This window comes from Rana temporaria, chromosome 11 (genome assembly GCF_905171775.1).
Source record: "Rana temporaria chromosome 11, aRanTem1.1, whole genome shotgun sequence".
Taxonomy (NCBI): Eukaryota; Metazoa; Chordata; class Amphibia; order Anura; family Ranidae; genus Rana; species Rana temporaria.
This window is the reverse complement of record NC_053499.1, coordinates 75283048-75297873: the sequence shown is the minus strand read 5'-3', so window position 1 is coordinate 75297873 and position 14826 is coordinate 75283048.

The following is a 14826-nucleotide window of genomic DNA, read 5'->3' as shown; positions in this document are numbered from 1 at the left end:
TAATAGTGTTCAAAGTAAATTCCAGCGCTTAAAAATTAAAAAGTGCAAAAAAATGTGTATAAATATATAGTTAATAAGGTGCTTGATTTCTCCCAAACAGTGCAAAAGTGCTTTAAACCAAAGATGGTACTGCAATCCACCGCACGATCCTCCAGTGTAGCTGTGCAGACCCCAGACAAAGGAATTATTAGCCTCTCACCTCAAAACAGGTTAATGTGGGTAAAACCCAGCAGCAATATGAATCCTGGGACAGCTCAGATCGCTCCAATCTTCCTCCACTCCTTCATCCAGACACTCTCAATAAAAGCAAAGTGCAGACTCCATAGTGTAGTAATATTAGGTACAGGTTTAATAAAAAATAGTAACACTCACATTAAAAGTAGCTGTGAACAGCATGCAATAGTTCCAGCGAATGTAAAATGGGCAGCAGATCTCCGCTCTCGGCCGCGAGCGGAGATGACGTCACCAACGGCACTTCTCCTTCACCTGACGCGTTGCGTAGCCTAGTTGTGGATGCTATGAAGGGTCTCTGCTCAGAAAACCCACCACTGTGCTGAGGTATGGATGATGGAAAAAAAAAAAAGAATCCTTTGTCTGGGGTCTGCACAGCTACACTGGAGGATCGTGCAGTGGATTGCAGTACCATCTTTGGTTTAAAGCACTTTTGCACTGTTTGGGAGAAATCAAGCACCTTATTAACTATATATTTATACACATTTTTTTGCACTTTTTAATTTTTAAGCGCTGGAATTTACTTTGAACACTATTATCTACCTGAACATTATTAATTAATTTATTCATCACATTTTATCAAGCGCCGGAACTTACCTTGAACATCATTATTTATTCGAAATTTTATTTATTTATGCTTGAACATTATTTTTATTCACTTTGCACAATTTTTGATGCACATTTTTGTGATTTTTAAACACATCCAGGTTTATCCTTGGGTTTTTTGGATATTTTATGATCATTATTATTCACTGTTATCACATATTTTTCATATTCGGTGAAGGCACTGGAGTTTATTATGTATTGAAATTTTTATAACAGCCTATGACCCATTGTCAGTTCAGTCTTCAAAATATTTCATTAATCTCACCATTTCCTCCCTTCACATCCTAGCTGTGGATGCTATGAAGGGTCTCTGAGGAAACCAGGAGTGGAACATATTTTATTGGATCCATTGGTCAATATCCATACGTTGCTGTGCGGTATTTGATATTTATCATATTTTAGTTTTCCACTGGCAAGCGCCATTACACTCCCCTCTTTTAATGGCTGCTAGGACTTTCTTTTATCCTAGAAGCCAATCACCTGTTTGTTATCTCGGCCCTCCATCCAGAACTGTCCCGCCTCCCTCCCTGCAACTTTTCTCCTCATGCTGTGCCTCCCTCCGATCTGTCCCTAAGTGTGGGGGATGGAACCGAGGACTGTAATGTGTGGGGGTTGGAACCGAGGACTGTAATGTGTGGGGGACGGAACCGAGGACTGTAATGTGTGGAGGACGTAACCGAGGACTGTAATGTGTGGGGGACTGAACCGAGGACTGTAATGTGTGGGGGACGGAACTGAGGACTGTAATGTGTGGGGGGGAAGGCTGAGGACTGTAATGTGTGGGGGGGGAAGGCTGAGGACTGTAATGTGTGGGGGGAAGGCTGAGGACTGTAATGTGTGGGGGGGAGGCTGAGGACTGTAATGTGTGTGGGGGGGAAATGCTGAGGACTGTAATGTGTGGGGGGGAAGGCTGAGGACTGTAATGTGTGGGGGGGAGGCTGAGGACTGTAATGTGTGTGTGGGGGGGGAAGGCTGAGGACTGTAATGTGGGGGGGGGAGGCTGAGGACTGTAATGTGTGGGGGGGAGGCTGAGGACTGTAATGTGTGGGGGGGACTGAGGACTGTAATGTGGGGTTATGATATAAATAGGGGCAGATGACAGTACTGTTAATGGGGGAGCCCAGAGTATGACAACACTACCAGTGACAGGGTGAGTGTGAGCAGGGCCTAGTGGGGGCACTAGCTTCATCTGTTGGGGCCTTACCACATCTGGTGGCAGGCAGCATGGCAAGTGACAATCCGCATCTGGTGGCAGGCAGCATGGCAAGTGACACACTCAAAGCTCCCACTGATTCTGCATTATGGTGGGTTTAACTTTATTTTTTACTACAATGTAATAAATAGAAATAATGCGCTGACAAATTGCCCGCGAAAAAACGCTTACCCCCCGCATGCCATCCCCAACCTCCCCCCAACTGGGCCTTGGAAAATTTTCTTCCATGCAGCGGGTTTGCAATTTTCTCCCCCGACGCCTTTCAAAAGGCTGATTCTGGTGGGTTCTGCACAGAAAGGCCTGATCTCCGATATCTATAACATTTTGAATGCCTGGTCTGTGGACACTATGGGCAAACACGCCTACAAGGCTAAATGGGAGAAGGCCCTTGGCGAGGAGATCTCAATGGAGCAATGGCGGGTGATCTGGGCTCAGGCAGCAAAAAGCTTGATTTGTACATTGTACAAGGAGAGCATGTACAAAATACTTTACTTTTCCTACCACATCTGACCGCTGCTGGCGCTGCCAGGGGGCTAGGGGTACCCTCCTTCATATCTACTGGAGCTGCCCACGGATTGCCCCATTCTGGAGTTCGGCCCAGCAATTGCTGGCTCGGCTTCTCGAAAGGACGATCCCCTTGCCCCGAAATTCTGCCTACTAGGACTATTCCCACTGAAAATTCCGGCCCCCTACAGGAAACTGGCCTGCCATGTACTCACGGCAGCACGTTGCTTGGTGGCACTGCACTGGAAGCGCAGCTTCCCTCCCCCTCCCGAGGCTCTTTATGCCAGGATTAAAGACGTGGAACTGATGGAGAGGATGACGGCCAGACTGGAGGCACACGATGAGGTCTGGGAGTTGTGGCACTGCCAGGAGGACCCACCTTGAACCGGTAAATACAACAGATGGATGACCTTTTACCTATTCTCTCCCCTTTTCCCCCCCCTTTCCTTTTTCTTTTTCTTTCTCTCCTTCCGTGAGTTCCCTGGTGACTATGGTTATTCCTCTCCATGCACTTGTTAAGCTTTCAAAATACAAAACAACATATGTTGAAATATGGGAGAAATGTCAATGATGCTGAGTATGCTGAATACGAGTGTTAGGACTGTATTGCTTAATGTACAAGTCGACTGTCTTACATGCACATTTGTAATGAACAAATTATTTCTAAATAAAATTGTTATTGAGGGAAAATAAAGTCAGTCAGCCAATCAGGGGAGAGAGGGGGCGGGGCTGGGGCTCCATATCTAAATGGACACACAGAGCTGTGACTCGGCTCCAGTTCCCCTCATAGGAAGCTGCTGGCTGAGGGGGCACACAATAGGAGATGGGGCCAGAAGCAGCAAAGAGGGACCCGAGAAGAGGATCTGGGCTGCTCTGTGCAAAACCAACGGCACAGAGGAGCTAAGTATAACATGTTTTCACAGAAAACACATGAAATATTCTTCACATTAGGGTCACTACAAAAGACACAAAGGCACTCTTTTTGACTGAAGGGAAAGGGGTTAAGGTGGTTACAAAGGCAATTTTTTTTTCGAAAATAATAAACATGGTATACTTACCTGCTTTGTTCAATTGTCCTCTTCTGAGGTCCCCTCCCGGGACTTTCCACTCTTCTTCTCTTCTGTGGCAGCCAGTTTAAAATGATGAACACATTTACTTCAAATCATTTTTCATCATTGTAACTCAAGTCCAGGGTCATTTCACTTCACAGATTTGTAAATCAAGCTTAATATATATGAAGGAGGTTGTGGAACAAGTTGATCATTAGAGAATTGATAAATTATTTAATGTCATATACACTTGAAAATTAAAGTTAAAACAATCCTAGAAAACGGTTTATCTTCAGTTGCATTTAAATAAAATTGTCTAGCCTGCATTTAATTGTATATCAAAGAAACTGAAATCCTGAAAATATTAAAGCTCTGTTCTTTCCTAAAAAAAAGGGAAAAAAGTAGCCATCTATCTTATTTTTACCAATAAACAAGGGAACATGGTGTTTTGCTCACCTCCACACATTTAAGCAATTCACTTTAATTACGGACACTTTTAGGCAGAACACAATATAACTGTTACTTTATGCTCAATAAATCAGTGAAATGTGACGGACAGCCTCTTGGTCCAATTGTTCTCATTTAGTTGAGTCCTCACAAGCATGGTAGTAAAATATGATTGTGGTTCCAGATGACATGAAACTACAATGCCATCAATCAGCCCAAACAGGGATCCAGGGTGGGAATCGATGTCTAGCACAAGCTTAGAGTCTTCAGCCACTTAATCAATGCCACACATTTCTCAGTTTTGTCCTCTTTTTTTAACTCTGTCACTCTGCTAGCTGGTGAGACTTAGCAGCGGAGATCAAGAAATCAATACTTTACAGCTATGATAGTCTTTGAAAACACTCTTCAATTACCATCTTATCCAAGAACATAATTTACTTGGTTTAAAGTTCAACTTCACATCTCTTTGCTAAAGGTAAACAATAACCTTTGGAATAGTAAAATACAAGTTGTGAAAACATAAAAAGAGAAAAACAAACAGAAAAAAATAGCAAAAAAAAAGCCCTTTCTTTTACATCTAAAAAGTTTTAGCTTTTGTTTTTCTTTATTGCATCACATGGATAAAAATCAACATATTTATTTAGTAAGCAGCTGACTATTGAGTGGCGATGAGTGACTCAAACCATGTAATGCATGTTTTTGTTTGCATCATTTTGATTTTCCCCCTCTAATTTAGATTTTCCCTGTTTTCCCTGCCCACTGCACTTTTTAGCCAAATGGATCAGCCAAAGACATGATGTTCTTGGAGAGCAGTGGTCCCCAATTTTGCAGTGCATTGGTCATGTTTACTGCTTGCTCAGTGGCATACAATTAGGATCCATCTACACTGCTACATTCTGACATATGTGTTGCAATACACTGAACGTCCACATAATGGAAATAGTGCCTGCTCCTATGTCAGTGCTGCAGGGCAGTGTGTTTGATAAATAGGACATGTCTGTTTTTGTTTGCCAATTTAGTGCATTGGGAGGCTCATAGAAGTCAATGGCAGTGCATCAAAATGCATTTAGCAAGAGGTCTTAAAAAAAACATGGTCAATAACTGTTAGCCCTAAAAACTCAAATTTCCAAATTCCAAAATCCATTGAAAACATGCATTAAAACACAATTTTACCTTAAAGTAATAATAAAGTCTTGTTTTTTTAAATAACAAACATGTCATACTCGCCTGCTCTGCTCAGTGATTTTGCACAGAGCAGCCCAGATCTGCCAAGTGCCTCCACAGAAAGCAGCTTGCTCTTGGGGCACCCAAGCAGGCTCACTCCCGAGCCAAAGCTCTGCATGTCCATTCACACACAGAGCTGTGGCTCAGCCCTGCTCCCTCCCTCTTCTGATTGGCTCACTGGCTGTGATTGACAGCAGCGGGAGCCAGTGGCGATGAGTAGTGACAGTCAGAAGGTTTTAAGGTGAGAAACCATGAGTCTTTAGAACCACTTTAAGGAAAAATAAGTTACAATGAACCCACCCAATGCTAAAAAAAAAAACTCACCTCTGTTCGCATGCATAGATCTAAGTGGGCACTAAGTAGTCATCATCACAGACATGAAGCATTTGTATGTACTGTATGTTACTGCAGTTCTCATTGCTTGTTGCCAAGTGCCAAGAAGGTTCAAAAATGTAAGGAAGAAGGTAGGAACTAAAGTGTAAATTAAAACTGATAGAAGCAAATTAACCTACCAGAAAAATGGCTTCCTCAATAGCAAGCAGCTCAATTCATAATATACACTGCTCAAAAAAGTTAAAGGAACACTTTTGAATCAGAACTCCTGGAATATTGATCTGGTCAGTTAAGTAGCAGAGGGGGAGGGGTGTATACAGAGGGGGTTGTTAATCGGTTCCAGCTGCATTGCTGCTAATTGAAATTAACAACAGGTGAACTAAATGGGCAACAATGAGACAACTTCCGAAACAGGAATGTTTTTTTAGGTGAAGGTGTCTGACATTTTTTTCCCTACTCATCTTTTCTGACTCTTTTTCACTAGTTTTGCATTTGGCTAGGGTCAGTGTCACTACTTGTAGCACGAGACGATACTTGGACCCTATAAAGGTTGCACAGGCAGTCCAACTCCTCCAGGATGGCACATCAATACGTGTCGCTGCCAGAAGGTTTGCCATGTCTCCCAGCATGGAGGAGATTCCAGGAGACAGGCAGTTACTCTAGGAGAGCTGGACAGAACCCATCAGCAGGACCAGTATTTGCTCCTTTGTGCAAGGAGGAACAGGATGAGCACTACCAGAGCTCTACAAAATGACCCCCAGCAGGTCACTGGTGTGAATGTCTCTGACCAAACAATTAGAAACAGACTTCATGGGGGTGGCCTGAGGGTCCGACATCCTCTAGTGTGCTCTGTGCTCACTGCCGAACACTGTGGAGCTCGATTGGCATTTTCCATTGAACACCAGAACTGGCAGGTCCGCCACTGGTGCCCCATGCTTTTCACAGATGAGAGCAGGTTCACCCTGAGCATATGTGACAGATGTGAAATGGTCTGGAGAAGCCGCAGAGAACTTTATGCTGTCTGTAACATTGTTTAGCATGACCAGTTTGGTGGTGGGTCAGTGATGGTCTGGGGAGGCATATCCATGGAGGGACGCACAGTCCTCTACAGGCTACACAATGGCACCCTGACTGCCATTAGGTATCAGGATGAAATCCTTGGACCCATTGTCAGACCCTACGCTGGTGCAGTGGGTCCTGGGTTCCTCCTGGTGCATGACAATGCCCGGCCTCATGTGGCGAGAGCATGCAGCCAGTTCCTGGAGGATGAAGAAATTGATACCATTGAATGGCCCCCACGCTTACTTGACCTAAATCCAAAAGAACACCTCTGGGACATTATGTTTCGGTCCATCTGGTGCCGCCAGGTTGCCCCTCAGTCTGTTCAGGAGCTCAGTGATGCTCTGGTTCAGATCTGGGAGGAAATACCCCAGGACACCATCAGTGATCTCATTAGGTGCATACCCTGATGTTGTCAGGCATGCATACAAGCACTTAGGGGCCATACAAACTACAGAGAACCATTTTTAATTGTTGAAATGAAATTTCAGCAAAAATTGACTAGCTTGCTGCATAATTTTGTCACTTTGATTTTCGGGGGGCCTTTGAATTCAGCCCTCTGTAGGTTGATCATTTTCATTTCCATCAAATGATGTTCCATCCTTTCATTCCTAACAATAGAAACATATGGAAACAATAGAAACATTAATTCAATAGCCATACACATTTATATTAAGTTTGAAAAATGTTTGTATAATTCACCCTGCTGAATAATATAGATGTAGATACAGTAACGGCTAAGTGCTAAAACTGGTAATGGACTGCACACACTTATTATCGGCAAATTAAGAAAAAAAAGTATTCAGTGCAGATATGGGTTAACATGTTAAAAATGTATTGGGATTTGCTTTTGAATAAATAACATTTCGTCATAAATTCAGACCAAAATGTATTCTATAGGGGGGGATGTGTTATACTCACATGAACATGAACAGGCAGGAGGGGGTGAATACATTCTATAGAGAGGTGTCACAAACACATATAAAACAGGAGGGAAGCTCCGCTTGACATCCGCAGACACCCCAGGGTCAGAAATGAAAAATGCCTTTACCAGAAGTTTGATGATGTTTGTAAGAAATATAGTCAGTATAATGTTTGCTTGCAGAGTGCATAACAGTGCAGCTCAGTTGTGACCCAGCCCCCTGGGTCACAACCGATGCAGCAGCTTGGTTCTCCCCATCTCTCTTCCCCCATTTTCTTTCATCAGCTGTGTCAGTGCATCAGCCATTGTGAGAGGAAAGGGAGGGCTGGTTGTGTCTAAATACATCAAGTGTTACATAGTTGGTAAGGTTGAAAAAAACACAAGTCTATTAAGTCCAACCTGTGTGTGTGCTTTTATATCAATATAACATTGTATATCCCTGTATGTTGTGGTTGTTTAGGTGCCCATCTAATAGTTTTTTTCAATTATCTATGCTCCCTGCTGAAACCACTGCTTGTGATCGAGAATTCCACATTCATACCACTCTTACTGTAAAGAACCCTTTACGCAGTTTCCGTTTAAATCGCTTTTCCTCTCATTTTAGTGAATGGCGTATATTTACGCAATGAATATGCTAATTAGGTAGATACGCCGATTCAGAAACGTACGTCCGCCCGGCGCATTTTTTTACGTCGTTTACGTTAGGCTTTTTTCGGCGTAAAGTTACCCCTGCTATATGAGGCGTAGCCAATGTTAAGTAGGGACGTCGTTCCTGCGTTGAGTTTTGAAAATTGTACGTCGTTTGCGTAAGTCATTCGCGAATAGGGCTGTACGTAAGTTACGTTCACGTCTAAAGCAATGACGACTTGCGGCGTAATTTCGAGCATGCACACTGGGATTTTTTCAAAGACGTCAAATACGCGGGGTTACCATTCATTTAAATAAAACACGCCCACATCATCCCCATTTGAATTAGGCGGGCTTACGCCGGACAACATACGTTACGCCGCCGTAACTAAGGGCGCAAGTTCTTTCTGAATACGGAACTTGTGCCCTAATTTACGGCGGCGTAACGTATCTGAGATACGCTACGCCCCGCCTAAAGATACTCCAAAGTATCTGAATCCGGCCCTGCGATCGAAGCCGCCAAAGTCCTCCTTTGTCCTGTCCAACCGCCGCCGCCATGTCCCCTCGTCGCTTCTCCCTGGTTTCGCCGCTCCGGCGCTGTAATTGGCCGGAACGGCGATGACGTCACTCCCGCGCATGAAATACGGCATTACAACTGCTGATGTGTTTTGCACTGAAACTAGTGCTTAGTAGGGATGAGCTTCGAGTTCGAGTCGAACTCATGTTCGACTCGAACATTGCCTGTTCGCCTGTTCGGCGAACAACGAACAATTAGGGGTGTTCGCGGCAAATTCGAAAAGCCGCGGAACACCCTGTTAAAGTCTATGGGGGAAATCTAAAGTGTTAATTTTAAAGGCTAATATGCAATTTATTGTCCTAAAAAGTGTTTGAGGACCTGGGTCCTGTCCCAGGAAACATGTATCAATGCAAAAAAAGTTTTAAAAACGGCCGTTTTTTCAGGAGCAGTGAATTTAATAATGCTAAAAGTGAAACAATAAAAGTGTAATATTACTTTAAATTTCGTACCTAGGGGGGGTGTAAAGTCAGCATGTGAAAAAGCGCATGTTTCCCGTACATAGAACTGTCCCTGCACAAAGTGTCATTTCTGAAAGAAAAAAAGCCATTTAAAATCGGCTTTGCGGCTCTAATGAATTGTCGGCTCTTTCAATTACAGAGATGATTCATTCATAAAGGAAAAAAAAATGTGTGGGGGTCCCCCAAATTAAATTACCAGGCCCTTCAGGTCTGGAATGGATATTAAGTGGAACCCCGCCGTAAAAAAAAAAAAAAATTACGTAGGGTTCCCCGCAAATATCCATACCAGGCTCTTCAGGTCTGGTGTGGATTTTAAGGGGAACTCCACCCCCCCCAAAAAAAAATGGCGTGGAGTCCCCCTAAAAATCCACACCAGACCCTTATCCGAGCACGTTAACCTGGCCGGCCGCAGAAAAGAGGGGGGGACAGAGTGCGGCCCCCCCCTCTCCTGAACCGTACCAGGCCACATGCCCTCAACATGGGGAGGATGTCCCCATGTTGATGGGGACAAGGGCCTTTATCCCCACAACCCTTGCCCGGTTGTTGTGGGGGTCTGCGGGCGGGGGGCTTATCAGAATCTGGAAGACCCCTTTAACAAAGGGGACCCCCAGAACCTGGCCCCCCTATGTGAATTAGTAATGGGGTACACTGTATCTCTACCATTTCACAAAGGAAGTGTAAATAGTTAAAAAAAAACACACAGACACCGTAGAAAAAAATCCTTTATTAATAAAAAATAAATAAAAATCCAGCGATGTGAATCCACTGTCTCTTATCCAGCGATGGATGATCTCTCCAGCGACGGATGATCAGCGGTCCGGTCCAGCGATGCAGAAGATCCATCCGTCCAGAGTGCAACAGGGGAGCTCCACTCTCCGCTGGACACAGCCCAGCGGAATGACGCGCTGGAGCTGTGACATTACTTATATAGGGGAAGCGCCGGCCACCCGTCACGTGACCCCGCCCCCTCTGACGCACCCTCGTACGTCACTGGGAAAGCCCTGTCTTTCAGGGTCTTTCCCAGTGACGTACGAGGGTGCGTCAGAGGGGGCGGAGTCACGTGACGGGTGGCTGCTTCCCCTATATAAGTAATGTCACAGCTCCAGCGCGTCATTCCGCTGGGCTGTGTCCAGCGGAGAGTGGAGCTCCCCTGCTGCGCTCTGGACGGATGGATCTTCTGCATCGCTGGACCGGACCGTTGATCATCCGTCGCTGGAGAGATCATCCATCGCTGGATAGGAGACAGTGGATTCACATCGCTGGATTTTTTATTTTTTTTATTAATAAAGGATTTTTTTCTACGGTGTCTGTGTGTTTTTTTTAACTATTTACACTTTGTGAAATGGTAGAGGTACAGTGTACCCCATTACCAATTCACATAGGGGGGGGGGCAGGATCTGGGGGTCCCCTTTGTTAAAGGGGTCTTCCAGATTCTGATAAGCCCCCCGCCCGCAGACCCCCACAACCACCAGGCAAGGGTTGTGGGGATGAGGCCCTTGTCTCCATCAATATGGGGAATCCTCCCCATGTTGAGGGCATGTGGCCTGGTACGGTTCAGGAGAGGGGGGGGGCCACACTCTGTCCCCCCTCTTTTCTGCGGCCGGCCAGGTTAACGTGCTCGGATAAGGGTCTGGTGTGGATTTTTAGGGGGACTCCACGCCATTTTTTTTTTTTTGGGTGGAGTTCCTCTTAAAATCCACACCAGACCTGAAGGGCCTGGTATGGATATTTGCGGGGAACCCTACGTATTTTTTTTTTTTTTTTACGGTGGGGTTCCCCTTAATATCCATTCCAGACCTGAAGGGCCTGGTAATTTAATTTGGGGGACCCCCACACATTTTTTTTCCCTTTATGAATGAATCATCTCTGTAATTGAAAGAGCCGACAATTCATTAGAGCCGCAAAGCCGGTTTTAAATGGCTTTTTTTCTTTCAGAAATGACACCTGTTCTATGTACGGGAAACATTGGCTTTTTCACATGCTGACTTTACACCCCCCCCTAGGTACGAAATTTAAAGTAATATTACACTTTTATTGTTTCACTTTTAGCATTATTAAATTCACTGCTCCTGAAAAAACGTCAGTTTAAAAAAAAAAAAAATTGCATTGATACATGTTTCCTGGGACAGGACCCAGGTCCCCAAACACTTTTTAGGACAATAACTTGCATATTAGCCTTTAAAATTAACACTTTAGATTTCAAATGTCCGAGTCCCATAGACTTTAACGGGGTTCTAATGTTCACACGAACATTTGGTGTGTTCGCAAGTTCTGATGCGAACCGAACAGGGGTGTGTTCGGCTCATCCTTAGTGCTTAGTCATAGCTAAAAAATACAACAAATGATATCAAATATATATACAACCTTAATAAGACCATATGACTGAAGACCCAAGAAAACAGATGGGGGTAGATTCAGAGAGAATTTACGCTGGCGTATCTATAGATACGCCACGTAAATTAAAATCTGCGCCGGCGTATCTTCTTTCTGTATTCAGAAAGCAAGATACGCCGACATTGGCCTAAGATACGACTGGCATAAGTCTCTTACGCCGTCGTATCTTAGGGTGCATTCTCAGGCTGGCCGCTAGGTGGTGCTCACGTAGTTTTCGGCGTAGATTATGCAAATTACCTAGTTACGATTCACAAAACATACGTGCGCCTGGCGGTAGTTTTTTACATCGTTTGCGTAAGTCGTTTTCGGCGTTACGTTGCTCCTGCTATTAGGTGGCGCAGCCAATGTATAGTATGGACGTCGTTCCAGCTTCGAAATTTGAATTGTTTGCGTCGTTTGCATAAGTCGTTCGCGAATAGGGCTGGACGTAATTTACGTTCACGTCGAAATCAATACGTTGTTGCGGCGTACTTGAGAGCAATGCACACTGGGATATGTACACGGACGACACATGCACCCTTCGTAAAACACGTCAATCACGTAAGGTCATAACACATTAGCATAAACACGCCCCCCTTCCACATTTGAATTACGCGGGCTTACGACGGCCCCATTTACGCTACGCCGCCGCAACTTACGGAGCAAGTGCTTTGTGAATACTGCACTTGCTCCTGTAAGTTGCGTCGGCGTAGCGTAAATACAATACGCTGCGCCGCCGTAACTAGGCGCCCATCTACTTGAATCTACCCCATGGTGTCTAATTGTCTAATTAGTCGACAAACCAATAAGTGGATGGGAGTGTCATGTGAAAAAATTCTCTAATGAAAGAGAGAAAGTGTGTATACCTTCATGTACATACAAGGATTATATAAAAAATATATCTCTATAAAAAACGTATAGATGGTAAATGTTACACAGATGTAAAAACAACAACAAAACAAAAAGACAAAAGCACCTATTGTTACATGAGTGTGAATGTGTGTGGGCTCCATGTGCCAGTGAATAAATGTGTGATGTGTGTTGCAGCACGAGGACATAAAGTTAATAAAGAAAAAATAATGAAATCTCTCGTACATGTGCAAGGTACAGTGAAATGAGAAAAAAATTATTATACAGCTGGAAATGGACAAAGGTTGTGTATGTGTATAATAAGTAATTCAAACATTAGTGTGATATATAACACAAATGTGAAATAAATGTGTACACCGTGTAAAATAAATAAGTGAAAAGTAAGGTGAGTCCTGCTAAGTGTATACTATAAACTGAAATGAAATGTAAAGATAAATGTGAAAAATAAATAAATAGAAAATGTTTTGGCATATGTCAGGATACTGTGCAGGCATCATATGAATAAAGATGACATGTACAATAAACAGACATTACATTAAACCTGTCAAACAGGCGATATATATATATATATATATATATATATATATATATATATATATATAAAAGTATGTATATATATATATATATATATATATATATATATATATATATATATATATATATATATATATATACATATGCATGTGTCAGGATACTGTGCAGGCAAAGAGGGAGGCGGGAAAATGTCAAGGAGGGATAGGCAAAGGTTATAAATCCTCATAATGGGAAACATCCCATTCGAAATTCATCCCTGCCAGTAATCTAGTATGGAACATGAATGTCCAGTAAACCTCTCGCCTGCACAGAATCTTGAACCTGTAACCCCTCTAATGGGATTCTTAATGTGAAAATCCTATGTATATATTTTGATTTATATTTATTTATTTTATTAGTTTTAGAGTAGTTGTATAGATAAGATGCGCATGGCTATACATGAAGTATACTAAAAATAGTGGTGCGATAGTATACATCTGTAAATATACAATATATGTGAATGGAGTAAATATATATAATTGTAGCGCTACCCCCAGAGGAGCCGCTGATTAGATTTGGGATGGGCGTATTTAAGTTACCTCTGTGATGTGTCTAGGGGTGATGATGGTAGTGAGAGCAGTGACGGAATGTACAGACAGTTGACTGACGTTTTGAATGCTTTTATTATTGATGGTCAACACGAACGACAGTCAACTTGAGGTAGACAGTATAGGTTGGTGAAAGAAGGATAAACTTCACAGATTCAGGCCTTGGATAAAGAAAGCAGTCCTGCCTTCAATAGTTATACTTTCTCACGTCGCCACTCCAGCCAGAGTGGGTAAAGTACCCCCTGGACAGACCTCTCTCACCAGAGCGCCACTTAAACTTCTGGGAAAGGAACAAGTCTCTGCCACAGACTTGGCTCTAATAGGATTTAAGGTTTAACCACTTCCCTACGGCCGTACGACTATTGACGGCCGCAGGGTGGTTCTAAATCTCTGAGCCGCCGTCAATTGACGGCAGCTCATTTTCGCGTTCCCCGTGCGCGCTCCCTTGGACACAGCCAGTCACAGATCGCCGTGAACGGCCAATCGGAGCGGCCGTTTCCTAGGCGATCAGTGCGGCCAATGAGAGATGATCTCATATGTTTACATATGAGATCATTTCTCATTCCCGGCTCTCGCAGACAGCGGTGCTGTCAGGGGAGAGAGGAGACGGATCTGTGTCTCTTGTACATAGAGACACAGATCGGTCACCCCCGTTCCCCCACAGTTAGAACACTAATTAGGGAACACACATTTAACCCCCTAGTGTTAACCCCTTCCCTGCCAGTCACATTTATACAGTAATTAGTGCATATTTATAGCACTGATTGCAGTATAAATGTGAATGGCGCCAAAAATGTGTCAAAGTGTCCAATGTGTCCGCCATAATGTCGCAGTTGCAATAAAAATCGCAGATCACCGCCATTACTAGTAAAAAAATAAATAATAAAAAAATAATAATTCTGTCCCTTATTTTGTAGGCGCTATAACTTTTGTGCAAACCAGTCGCTTATTGCGTTTTTTTTTTTTTTTTTACTAAAAATATGTAGAATATGTATCGGCCTAGACTGAGGATAAAATTTTTTTTTTTTTTTAAATTGAGCCATTTATTACAGCAACAATTAAAAAATTTTTTATTTTTTTTTCAAAATTGTCGCTCTATTTTTGTTTATAGCGCAAAAAATAAAAACCGCAGAGGTGATCAAATACCACCAAAAGAAAGCTCTATTTGTGGGAAAAAAAGGACGTCAATTTTGTTTGGGAGCCACGTCGCAC